Source organism: Protomyctophum bolini, assembly GCF_963924005.1.
Source record: "Protomyctophum bolini genome assembly, chromosome: 10".
Lineage (NCBI taxonomy): Eukaryota > Metazoa > Chordata > Actinopteri > Myctophiformes > Myctophidae > Protomyctophum > Protomyctophum bolini.
Window position 1 is genome coordinate 13,730,149 of NC_137871.1, and position 13,547 is coordinate 13,743,695.

At 41.9% G+C, this 13,547-nt stretch overlaps 1 protein-coding gene across 1 annotated transcript in view; it reads left to right on the forward strand.

Moving 5' to 3' along the window:
* Positions 1–13,547, forward strand: part of lingo2 (leucine rich repeat and Ig domain containing 2) — a 284,474-nt gene that overhangs the window by 45,094 nt on the left and 225,833 nt on the right. Inside the window, exon 2 of the mRNA XM_080773196.1 lies at positions 9,831–9,904. The gene's annotated coding sequence lies outside the window, so the exon portion shown is untranslated. The remainder of the gene's footprint in view (positions 1–9,830; positions 9,905–13,547) is intronic.

A 13,547-nucleotide genomic window follows, 5' to 3' on the forward strand; every position in this document is an offset into this window, starting at 1 on the left:
CTGTAACACTCTCACATTGTTTGTACACTCTCCTGTTTGTACACCCTCAGAGTTATGGAGATCCTTGAGTTTAAAAAAAAGAGCACTACTGCTGTAGGACTTACAGTAGATGTCGGAGAGGCTTATTACTTTGATGGTTTACTTTACAGCATCACCTTAACCCAGCTCAGGTGTAGTACTGAACACAAAATGAATAGAAGGGTTGTGTGTTCGGCTTAGCTTTGTTTTATCGGATGTAGACGCGTTTCTGCGTCAGTTTTGTTTTAAAATGTTGACTGAAATCTGGTGTTTTTTATTTTTATCATGCTGTGGCCTACATACAGCATTGATTCCAGAGATTCAAAGCTTCCCCAAAGTGTGCCGCACAGGTCCCACTGGGAAATGTGACACTGTTTACAAGATTGCTCCAGATATTTTTTGAATAACTGCGATCTCAATTAAGCTTGTAAAACAAACTGAGAATAGTTTTTTGTTTAATTGTTCCAGTGACAATAACACATTTTGAGGGCAGCACTTATTTTGTCATTGGTAACAGTACATAATTTAACTTTAATTGCTATGATCTTGGACAGCTCTAATAGCTTTGTATCTGGACAGGCATTACCAAAGTTGGGAACATGTGAACCATGACTATACTGACTACTGACCAACATTCAATGCAAAACCTCAAATTAGCATTTGCAAGTTCACAAAGACTAAAGTGATAGCTGTCAATGGACCAGCAACAACTTGTGTCTGACTTTGGGGAGCCTTTTAGTTTATTCCCTTGTTTATAGCGTTGGAACAGAGTTACTTATCCTTGCAAGTGTCAGCTGAATTGATGGTAGTAAATTCCATGGCTGGAACTTGGCCATCGCTTGTACCATTTAACAGTGCGGTAGTTTTCGGCCATGAAGTGTATAATACAGTCTGTAGTCCTATGTTGTCCCAGTTTAGTACATGTCCATGATGTCCCTAATGCTTCTGTCAGTACTGCTCTTTAAAAATCAACGTAGCTTTATCTCCATCTCTCTGGTATCTCAGAACAAACCAGGCCAGACAAACCGGTCCTTTGATGTCTGTGCCTGCAAGGGACTTTTGCATTGTAATGAAAACTGTATTGAATTGTCTCAGCGCCAACTGTTCGGTATGACGGAACACAATGCTAATTCTCGCTGAGGCCCAGGCTGTATGCTTCCGCCGGTCTATGGGGTTGCTGGTTGCTTTTATGTTTCCCCAGAGTTGCACGGGCACTCCCTCTTGCAGAAACAGCTTTCAGGCCCATCAATTATTTACCTGCTGCCGCCTTCAGGGACCTCCTGAGAAACTGTGATGATGAACGCAATCAGGGGAGAAAATCAGTAGACAGGAAATAAGATCACATATTTAATAAATATATAGTACTTTATTGCAATATTTAAGGTCCATGATTGTCAGTTTAAATGACGATGGATTTGGTTAAAAGCTTCAGGGGCAGAATTTAAAAAAGCATGCTCCATAAGCCATAGAAACCTTACAGTGCCACAACCAACAGTCCTGTCGGCTCAGGGCTGACATCACAAGAAACACCCTGGCAGTTCAGTTAGGCTTTCGAAACGATTACAAAAGGCTCTGTTTACAGTGAGTAAATACCCGTGCGATGTTGAAACGTTTCCCCTAGTCTTTCCCCCACCCCTGCAACTATGCAGAGTCCTTTATTATAAATAAGCATGAATGTTTTAAGACTGATAACTAGTTAACATGAAGCCAAACGAGAACATTGTTTTTGCTTAATGGAAACATTATTGAAAAAGGACTTAAGTAGGTGCTTTCAGTGAACTTTATGGATTATGTTGAATAACTAAACAGCCTGTAAAGACAGAAGTGAGTGGGTAGAACTGCATCGTGGGTAGTAAGTAAGAATACTAGTACATACAGTACAATACGGTACAATACAATACAGAGTGTCCTGACATACCCTTTAATCCTGCCTAAAGGCCAAACGCTGACAGTTCACTGGGTGCCATGCAGGATTCAACTCAAACAAGCATTCTAAAACTTCAAAAAGTATCGTGCTAAATCGCAACAAAAGATAGATCTCATGACACAATAGGCCATGCTCTAATAATACTATTATTTATAAAGACACAACAATTCCCCAAGGAAAAACGTTCCTTTAACCACATGCACTCTGCACATGAGCAAGAAGTGAGGAGAAGTTTAGTAGCTTAGAGACTTATAGGGAATGTCCCCTTTTGTAGAATCAGACAAAAGCACACACATAATTGTATATTTAAATACCAGTAAGTACTGTACATTCAAGAGATATACAAACAAACAAAAAAACATGCACGCACGCACACACACATGCTGTATACACCAACGGATGTTGAGTGTGGTGAGACAAAGCGCGTGTCACCGTGTCATGTGGTGCTGGTTTGCGGACCATAGAGTTGTATGGGGGCCGGCGGAGAAACGCGAAGGTGTATGGACTGACGGTCAGAGGCAGAGTCGCAGTGGTGGATGTGTGTTCCACTTGGCGAGCGAATGTGAGTGACGGTGACTTGGCCTGTTGATTGTGGACAGCGCGATTTGAATGGGGACCGGCGCGGAGGTGTAAAGGCTCATTCATAGTCTGGATTTTCGGTGGTGAGGTCACCACCTCTCCGGTGGTGAGGTGACCACCGCTCCGGTGGTGAGGTGACCACCGCTCCGGTGGTGAGGTGACCACCGGAGCTGAAATAACGTTGAGCGGTGGTGAGTAAAAACAGAGAGAAGGGCTGGAGCGGTGGCGGCGGCGGTGGTGTGACGTCGTGACGTCATGTTGTAGTTCGGTGGTCACGTCACCACCGAAAATCCAGACTATGAATAACGCTTAAGGAGTGATGTCAGAGGCAGTGTGCAGTGGTCTATGCGTGTTCCGCCTGGCGAGTTTTCCAGTATATATAGAGGGATATATAGATATATATCCCTAAAGAATAAAGTGCAACAATGTGTCACAACAACCAATTGTGTTTTTGGAGAAGAGATTTGGTGTAGAGGCAAAACATGTATTGTGCCTTGGAGACCACGGTCAACTACTGTATGTGTATGGCTTAAGTAGTTAACAGAGAGAGAGAGAGAGAGAGAGAGAGAGAGAGAGATGGAGATGGATGCATTCAAACCCTGCTTTATTATTATACTGTAGCACTAGCACCATGGTTGCATTCAGTTGTTAGCATGGGTGTCCTCAGTTGATACGGGTATTGTCAGTTTTAGCTACTGAGTTGATGAATGGCACCATATAACCCTGAAAGTCTCAGTTCCATGTTCAACCCACACAGTTACACACAGCCTATGAAATCCCTCACTCCTGCAGTGTTCATATCCCGCTCTACCTGCTGAGCTATGCAGGGACACAAACAGCTGAGGGAAGACAGAATACAGATAGGCCTACCATATGTTTGAGGACAATAACAAAAAGGGGAAAGAGCAATAAAGAGGAGTGAAGGTGATAGCAGAGGAAATCTAGGTTGGTAAAGGTAAAACAGCAACACTTCCACATCAACAACCTAACTGTTGAGCTGTAGGTAAAATAAAAAAGCGGCATAAAATAACGTGTTCCTTTTTGTTAACGGGGAGCTAGATCACATGCCAGGGGACTTCCAAGGATATTAGCATGCTCGGTTCTGTTTGGCATGCAGTGCTAGTGAAAGAATATGAATAATGTGCCAAACCCCTTTGATTTACTGTACAGTACAGACTCCAACCCTTATACAGAGCCATATCTGCCCACTTCATTCTAGATCAAATATGGAGACCATCGCTGTTTTTGACATGCTGCATATAGATGGAAAGTTCCCATTAATCTAATGGCAGGAAGGTCAATTATTACCTCAATATTCAGCTATATTTCAGAGGCAGCTCAGTGTTTAATTATTGTGTTGAATTATTTTTATTTTCTAAAGGAGGGCAGGTGGAAACCCGCAGGTGGATTATCAATCAACATTCTGACAGATGTTGTTAAAATTACTTAATAACAATCCTCAGGGATCAAGTTAATTCCTTCATTATTTTTTCTTGGATATTGCCTCTTATGACAGTATTTATTGAAAAGCATGACCATGCAGAAAAGTTAAATACGTAAAATATGTTTTTTTCTGCTTGCAGTTATCATTATTGTTTATTATGCAAATACGATCTTTACAGAAGTGCCCAAGGATAATAAAAGTCACTCAACTAATGATCATGCAACTGTACACTGTCAATTCAAGTGAGAAAAAGACCAAACTAAATTGCAACAATGTGCTTTTTCCCTAGCAATATTGCTGCATTTCACAACCATTTCATATAACAAATTCCCAATGTGTTTTACTGAGGCTTCTGTCTCACACAGTATATTAACTGCCATTAAGAGCCTAGGAATGTCTTGGCATTCTGTCAAGAATCATTATGTTATAGTAGTGATTAACTCTGATAACTGGAGTCTTAATTTTCTTCTTTAATTTTGACCATGTCATGTAGATATTCTTACAGTATTATCCATAAACCTCTACAATCTGTACACTATATTAAAAAAAAATGTGCCTCAACAGTGATAAATGAATGTTTGAGTGAGACAAAACAAAATAAATCTATAACAATAAAAGGAAAACCTATATAGCAAGGTGCTCGCAAGGGAAATGTATACTTAATGAAACAGATTTTCAACTGAAAAAGCAACAGCTTTTGAATGGTATTTTCAATTATGTCATAGACATCCACTATTTCAGTGCAGTACAGGGCATGGTATAATCTTGTTTGGTGTATACCTTAAATTTCCGTACTCCATTGTAGGTCTGTCAGATTCTTTTTCATAGTTCAGGGGACAAGTAGAGGTTAGGACATGTCCAACTCAGCAGCCCACCTTAAACAGACTGTGTAGAACCTGAAGCCCCCACAAGGAGACAACTCTAGTCTGACCTCTACTCCCCAAGACAACATGTGAAGATCTCACATCAAGCCCAGACCACTGCAGTGACGGGCATACAGTATTATAGCGTGCGTGCGTGCGTGCGTGCGTGTGTGCGTGCGTGCGTGCGTGCGTGCGTGCGTGGCTGAGCAGGAGCCCAGTGCAGATTTAGCATCTCTCAGCAGGCTGTCTTTGGGGAAGAATTACTGTAATATGGGGCACTGCGTGTAGGCATCCACATGGGTGCGCTCATTCATCCATGTAGACGCATGCATTTGTGTGCACACGCACGCATGCACACGTGTGTTTGTGTGTGTGTGCGCATCTTTTTTGTCATGCACATTTTCAGTAGGGATGCATTACGTACCAAGAGAGTACTGCTGACCTTGGCATACTCGAGATTACATCCCAGCAGTGCTTCCTGCCTCCTCCTTCCTCTGCCTCCTCTCCCCATGCAGTTCTCCCCCTCTTCCAAAATCCTCCTCCTGGAACTGCTCTATACTCCCCACACAGAGGAGGAGAGCCAAAATGATCCAGGCGCGCCAAGCGGAAAAAGCTGCAACGTCTCCCACCCTTCACCCCTCTAAAATGTCACACTAGGCTTGGATTAACACGGACAGCTCTTACCTGTTCTTGGACTGGAGGCAGCAGCCCTCGATGCAGGTCGTTAAAAAGGGACAGAAACTCAACATGGCTGGTTGTGGTTGACCTCTGTCATCGGTATTTCAGATGGGTTTCACAGGATCAGGGATCACATTTTATCACAAAACGTGTCTGTCATTGTGTCAAAAAGGCATAATGATTTCAGAGAACAGCTGACTTTTGCTTTTCCTCTATTCGTTATTTTCCCCTTGACTTGAATCACTATTTGCTGAAATATAACAATGTTCATGAGAATTTAAAAAAATCTTATAAAGAGAGGTAGAATGTCAATTGTGGTAGATGAACGTAAAGATAAATAGCTATAGTGTCAGTAATACAGTATTTACCATAAGGAGTTCAATATTTCAGTCCTTGCATAGAATGTTTTAATGCAGCAGATGACTGGGCAGTGCTTTGGCTGTTGTTACAATGTGGAATATTGCCAGTAGAAAACCTGCTTCAAGTTGATAATAATATCCATGTATATCCATATACATTATACCTCTGTCAGTAAACCTACAGGGATTCAGGGATCCGATCTCAACTGAAATGTCAACATCCATCCAACCATCAATCCATCACTATGAAGGTAGACTGTCACATGGCAGTTAATTTATAAAGTTCCAGTTCCAGAACAAACTTCTGTTAAGTCTCCCTTAAAACGGTTTGAACTCAGCAAGATTAACCTCAGCTGAACCACGTTGAGAGTTAAATAAAGTGAAATGAACTGAAAAAATATGAATTGTGAAGTTCCAAGTTGGAACAGATTAAATGCATACCAAGTTTTGCTAGACATTACTAAACCATTCAGAATTTGTCTGTGAAGCTTACAATTTCCTCTGCTGGCACAAAACTCTACTAACAGTGAAATGCTGTTACAACAGTATGTAGTTGCTTAACCCATTCTGACCGGGCACCCATTTTGGTGTTAGCATCATGTTATGCTTTAGCTATTGAAAAATAGCAGATCTACCAGCTCATATCGCGCCACCGAGTGGCGCGATACGAGCTTGTAGGTCTGCTATTTTTGAAAAATCGAAGAACGACTGACATTTTTCTAGAATCTGATCTCAGGTCAGAATGGATTAATCAGACCAGTGTGTGTCCAGTGGAAACCTCGTATGAATCTGATCTCAGGTCAGAATGGGTTAAAAGGCACAGGAATGCTATGCACACCAAATTCCTTGTAGTGGTCCTGGCCCACTGCATGAAGATCCAAAAGAAGATGGCAGTTTACTGCCGAAATGTTGGTTTCCATTTGTCCAGAATTTAAAAAGCACTTTGGCTACCAGTGTGTGCAGCCACCTTATTGTCTCTTGAAGACTATCTTAAAGCTGGAGTGCCACGATTTTTTTCCACCCTTAAACATGATTGTCACGGGGCAGCCCGTGCCCTACACACACACACACACACACACACACACACACACACACACACACGCACTGATTAAGGACATTGCATGCATGCACACACCACACAGACTGTGGGTAGTGGGGCAGACAGGTCCTATCATATAATGTCAATACTGTTGATGAATACATTCACAATTTATTCAGGTTTCATAAGGATGTACAAAGGAAATGACCCGTTCAGTTTATTGTAACCAGCTGTGGTTAGCGCAGTGTTTGTATGGCCTCTCCAGTGCTGGCACTTTAAGAAGGGGGGAAGGTGCCAAGTACTGTTGAGGAGTAGGGGTGTTTCACAATGTCAATTATCAAAGTATGTCTATTATCTGGGGAAATGAATGTAACCCCATATGATGATTAATCTAAAATAGAACATCTACGTATGGGGTTACTTATTCATGTTCAGCTGATATCTGTGAGCTTGTAGATAAGCTGTGTATGGTTAATTGCTTCTCTGTGGGTGGTAGGATCCTCTCCTATAAAGGGGAGACTGCAGGCAGAGCTAGTCAGTGATGCGGCATCATGCTGACAGCCCAGTGAGAGAGCTGCTAGGGCCCATGTCATGGGCATAGCCTAGTGCAGTTCGGTTATTTTTCCTTTTTCCTACGTTGTGTATTTTTGAGTTATTTGTTTTGTATTTTGGCCAGTATTATTTTAGCTGTTTGATTTTTCCGTGCACTGGAGCTGGAGTTTTGGAGAAATAAAATCCACCAAAAAGCATCGCCGACTGTTTTTGGAGCCTTGGCCCTCGGGCAACTTTACAATGATCATCAGGTATTATTACAATATAAGGGGGAAGAACTTTTTCCAAAAAGTGTACAGTATTTGTTAAAATCATGCTTTTAAGTGGACACGCCCACCAGTTCATTAAGTATGCCTGATTTGCCTGGTGGGTGGTGATGGGTGGTGATCCACCTGAACTGAAGCTGCACCCACAGCTGTACATAGTTGTATGATAAAGAGGGAAGGGTTAGGGGAGGGGCTGATAGTGTGGTGTCACTATTACTGTTTATTTCATTGGCCCGTTTGACTGTCAAGGGTTCAGCCTCCAGGAAGAAACCCTAAATACAAAGTTAATACACCATTGCACATAAAAACAACTCCAGGGTGTCTAATGAAGTACTGTCACCTCAAAAACTGGAAAAATACAAAAAATGTGGCACGCCATCTTTAAAGGGTAACCATACCTAAATCTGTGTGAAACCTGACCTTCATCTCTGAACTGGCCAACATACAATGAAACTGCACCGCCGACTGCTCGGTAGGGCCGTTCTTGTATTCTTGTGTTTGATTACTTCGAATAAGGGGTTAGAAATACGTTTACTTACTTACGCCTGACACCCCTACTGGGGTATAGGCCGTCGACAAGGGTCCTCCAGAGTTCTGACACCCCTACTGGGGTATAGGCCGTCGACAAGGGTCCTCCAGAGTTCTGACACCCCTACTGGGGTATAGGCCGTCGACAAGGGTCCTCCAGAGTTCTGACACCCCTACTGGGGTATAGGCCGTCGACAAGGGTCCTCCAGAGTTCTGACACCCCTACTGGGGTATAGGCCGTCGACAAGGGTCCTCCAGAGTTCTGACACCCCTACTGGGGTATAGGCCGTCGACAAGGGTCCTCCAGAGTTCTCGGTCACTGGCATTCTTCTCTATCTGCGACCAGGTGCATCCCAGGCTCTTGGTGTCTGCTGTTTTTGGGCCGGCCTCTGTTTCTCTTCCCCTGAGGCTTCCAAGTCAGAGCCTGTCTGGTCGTATTTGACACTGGCTTGCGTAGTGCTTGTGTCCATCTCCATCTTCTTTGTCCAATTTCCTCTGTTGCAGGGAGTTGTTTAGTTTTCATCCAGAGATCGTTGTTGCTTATCTTGTCCGGCCAGTGAATTTTCAGGATTCTCCTCAGACATTTGTTTGTGAAGGTTTGCACTTTGTTTATTGTGGTCTTTGTAATTCTCCAAGTCTCTGCCTCATAGAGCAGGACGGATTTAACCTTGTAAGTTGGAGAAATACGTTTAGGGTTAGACATAATTTAGCTGAGGTTACGTTTAGGAATAGGCTTTGATTTTGGCACCATTTTACTGAGGTATATACAAGGTTCTACCGTTCTGCCGGATTAACGCCAGATGGGACTGTGTTTTTGGGCGAGTGTTCTGGTATTCATGAAAATGATATATGTATGAATAACAGGGCCATACTGACGTATAGTTAATTATCATTACTTAGTCAAATATTTGTCTTGAAGGGCCAATGGCACTTATTGGCCCCCCACTAAAGCCATTATTTTCCCCCCACATAAGCCCTTATTGGCCCCCATACAAGCCCATATTGGCCCCCCACACAAGCCCTTATTGTCCCCCACATAAGCACTTATTGGCCCCCCACACAAGCCCTTATTGGCCCTCCACACAAGCCCTTATTGGACCTCCACACAAGCCCTTATTGGCCCTCCACACAAGCCCATATTGGCCCTCCACACAAGCCCTTATTGGCCCTCCACATAAGCCATTATTGGCCCCCACACAAGCCCTTATTGGCCCCCGCATAATCCCTTATTGGCCCTCCACATAAGCCCTTATTGGCCCCCCACATAAGCCCTTATTTGCCTCCCACATAAGCCCTTATTTGCCTCCCACATAAGCCCTTATTTGGCCCCCACACAAGCCCTTATTGTCTCAAGCCCCCCTACCCCCTCTACACGTGCCTGATGAATAAACAAACAAACAAACACACACATACATAAATAAAGTTTGTGAGTACTGATGGAAGATTCATATTGGCAAAATTGAGACAAGTTTCCTCTATGCTGACACAGAAATAGTTTTTCAGATCTCATGGAATTAAGTGTAATATTTTGATGTGTGTTCTTGTGCCAACTGTTCCCTCTTTTTTTGTTGTTTCAGAGTGAATCTGCGTTGGCCGCTATCCTACCTATCATCATACACCAACTACATCTCTTGACCATGTTGTGATTATGGTAAGCTGATCCTTTATATTTCAACTAGCATGGCATTAGCTTCTGAGGGGGGAGAAGTGTTAAAATAGTGCCATTTTTTACATTTCCTTTAACAATTCCAAATGGTATTATAAATAGTCCTCAGTGATTACAAGGAACTGTGGTGTTGGGCACTGTGATGTTATCAACTTATCACTAGGGATCGGGAGCCGAAACCAGTTCTATTACAGACTCAGTTCCAAACGTATTGACACCAGAATATCAATAAAGGTTTGGGCTTATTGATATTCTTATCGTCGCGTATAGCGGATCTCTGAAAGTACACTCAGTATAGGCTACGGCACCATTGATTCCAAAAACAGCAGATCTACAAGCTTTATAGACTTCCAGATGTATGCTTCTAACAAACGTATTGATAGTGGTATTGATTAGGACCCGGCCTGTTAAGCATTATCAATAAGGGTATCAATATAAACACAAATTATCCCCATCTCGAGTTATCACCATGTACCTTAGCAAAACAAAGAATATCCATGTGTTATGTGGCGGTAGAAATTATTCTCAGAAAAGCTAGCAAAAATAAAGGAGAAAAATAATTGTTAATTGTAACCTTTGGTAATTCTCTTCAAACTAACATAACCAGCCTGATCTATCTATACACTTCTTTGTTTATTACAGTAAACCCTCATTTATCTCTCTTCACTTTCACTGTACCTCACTGTCAACAAAAAGAGATTTGAACACACTGAAACACTGACATTGAGGAAGCGTCTTGCATTTTCCAGCATCCATTTCTCATCTTGAAAATGTTAGTTCTCTAGGCCTGCACTCACCCACAGGTGCATGGGAAGTGGGTGAATCAGTGGGTGGCTTTTCAAAATAGGCCCACATGCTGTTCTTTTCGCCTTCAAATACAGTATGTATGCGAGCAGTGGGAGCATATTCAGAAATAACACTGCTGCCTTTGACACATCCTGGGCAAGTCAACATTAAGAAATGACGTGATAAAATACGAATACATAGGTGTTACTTAACTTACTTGGCATGGAGTTTTTGTGTTTAATGCTTCCCCTACTGAGCTGCTCGTGAAGTCTGTTTGGATGGTCATGTGCATGAATCTACTGTATAATGGAAGCTTAGCTCATTTGCATACAAATCAGATGCCTACACTTGGTTTGGCACATGTGAATGGGTGCTAATATGCAACAAAGATAGAAGTCTGAGTAATACCTGCCTGAGTGTGAAGATCTGTTATTGTTGGTGTGCACAACCAGATATAAATCAGGCATAATGTCACCAACTATACTTATAATAGTTTAGAGTTTTTTTTTATTATAGTTTAGTTTTAGTTAGTTTTGACTTATTCTTTTCTAATTCAATTAGTTTTAGTTAGTTTTTAGAGCGGGTAAATTGTTGTCATAACACTTAGTTTTAGTTTAGTTTTTATTATTTTTCGTTTTCTCTTTCCCTTTCCCTTTTCAAGCATGCACCAGACGAATAAGTTATGTGCAGGATTGAAAAGGGCAGTAAGTATTGTGTAATTTGTCTATCATTTCAGTTAGTTTTGTAAACACACAATACAGTATGAGTTAGTTATTGTTATTCGTTTCCTTTTCTAGTTTATATTTATTTCAGTTAACGGGGGAAAAAAAGTAGTTTTTTTTTGTTAGTTTTAGAGTTAACTATAATAACCTTGGACCAACTAAAGGCTTTTGTGAATGCATAGCTTGAATACAATGAATAGTCTGCCTATATCTCAAAGCATGTTGACAACATTTTAACTTGTTCCCCGCCTACGTTTAACTTTATTACTGCTGCTAGGTGGTAGCATAAGCACACGTAACGTATGCCACACGTCCGCTCTCACTCTACGCTCCTTGTTTCATTTCCGGGTTATTCAGGGAGGTGGGGGCTGTTGTTGTGAGCACAGTCATCGTTAGCAGTAGCTCATACCCCTTAGGTCTCGTTACAAGCAGTAGCATTTGCGCAGAATTACACTATTACAAACTCACAAATGATTTACGATCGCCGGGATGCGCGACGGCTCACCATGAACAGCGCTCGAAGCTTTAGAGATACAGCGCTTTGAAAATCCTGTTATAATGGAGACTGAATGGAGCTGGATTTAAAAATCCCATAGCTGGCGGGGACGGAGGCTCTCCATAGTAACCGGAGCAATGCTAAAAGGTAAATTGACAGTCGCCGCTTTCATATATATAGCTTTAGCTACGATTATAAACTTAGATAGCAGCGAAAAAGTTAGGGTCACATTTAGTCTGCTGCCCATAGACTACCATTCATAAGAGCTCTTATTCTATGATGATGATGATTATCAATCATTTCTGGGGCACTGGCTAAACACTTTAGTTTTCGTCAGCAATTTAGTTTTTCTTTATTTAACCAGTAAAAAACACATTGAGACTGCGTCTCTTTTACAAGTGGGAACTGGCCAAGATGCAGAAATATAATTACACTTCAATACTACATTGTATATGTCACATTATAGAACAGCAAATATCCATGATACATTTACCTGTGATTGGCTAGAATGAGATGATGTATGATGATACGAGTGTCCCTCACTTCACATGGGGTATGATTTTTACGTGATCCCACTTCGCAAATAATGTCAACTTGTATCACAGCGCATTACAAAGCATGCCATAGTGGTTGACACAACTCAGTTTGCTGTTCAATAGCAGGACTCTGGGAGGGACACAGGAGGTTGGTCAGGGTGAACACAGCCTGGGGGAGAGAGTGACGACCCAGATTCATTAAAGCCTTTCCTCTGGTACAAATCCTCACCATTGTGCTAAACACGATAACAGAGGAGCAGAGGTTACACCAGCCACTGTGCCCATTCAGGGGTACCAGATTGCACTGGTGGGGAGGATGAGTACAGGCATTGCACAGTGCGGTGCAACAGAAACCTCTCAGGCACAACCAATTATTACTAGAACCTCTGGTATATATATATATATATATATATATATATATATATATATATATATATATAGTGATGTGCTATACAGGTTTACAGGTTTCAACACAGTCTCAATCAATTTCCAACTTTGGCTGTTTGTAAAAGCACTATTTTCCATAGTTTGTATTTAATATATCTGGACAATGAGAAAATCGCACAACCCCAGAACATTGTCATCACATGCTGCAGACTGTCATCACAAGTTGGAGCATGCTCCAACTTGCCTATCCTGCTGCGTAGATTTGCGATCTACAGAGCGCTGAGCGCACCTTTTTATGATCATGTTGGAGACCAGTTTATCAAAGACAGAAAGGAAATATGTTTAGGTGCTTTATGGGCATCTTTCTTCTAGAAAGCCGATAGCTCTGAGGAGAATGACAAAATGGAAGGCAGGTGACGCCGTTAAACAGTATAGATACCACTGTTATTGGTTGCGTACCCACAGTAAAAGTGATCTACGGCAACAGTAGCTTTTCAGACAGCTTGTGAGCCTTACAAGACTTATAAAATTCACTGGCAGAACTGGAGGAGGGCTAGTAATTTATCTCAACCTCCTACCTCTAAAACACTCTTCCTATGTTATTCCTGCTATCTTGGATGGTTGGGTGTAGATTTGTATCCAAGCAAGTGTATCCCATTCACCATTACACAGATCTGATGTGCTATTAACCAAGGCTGTAT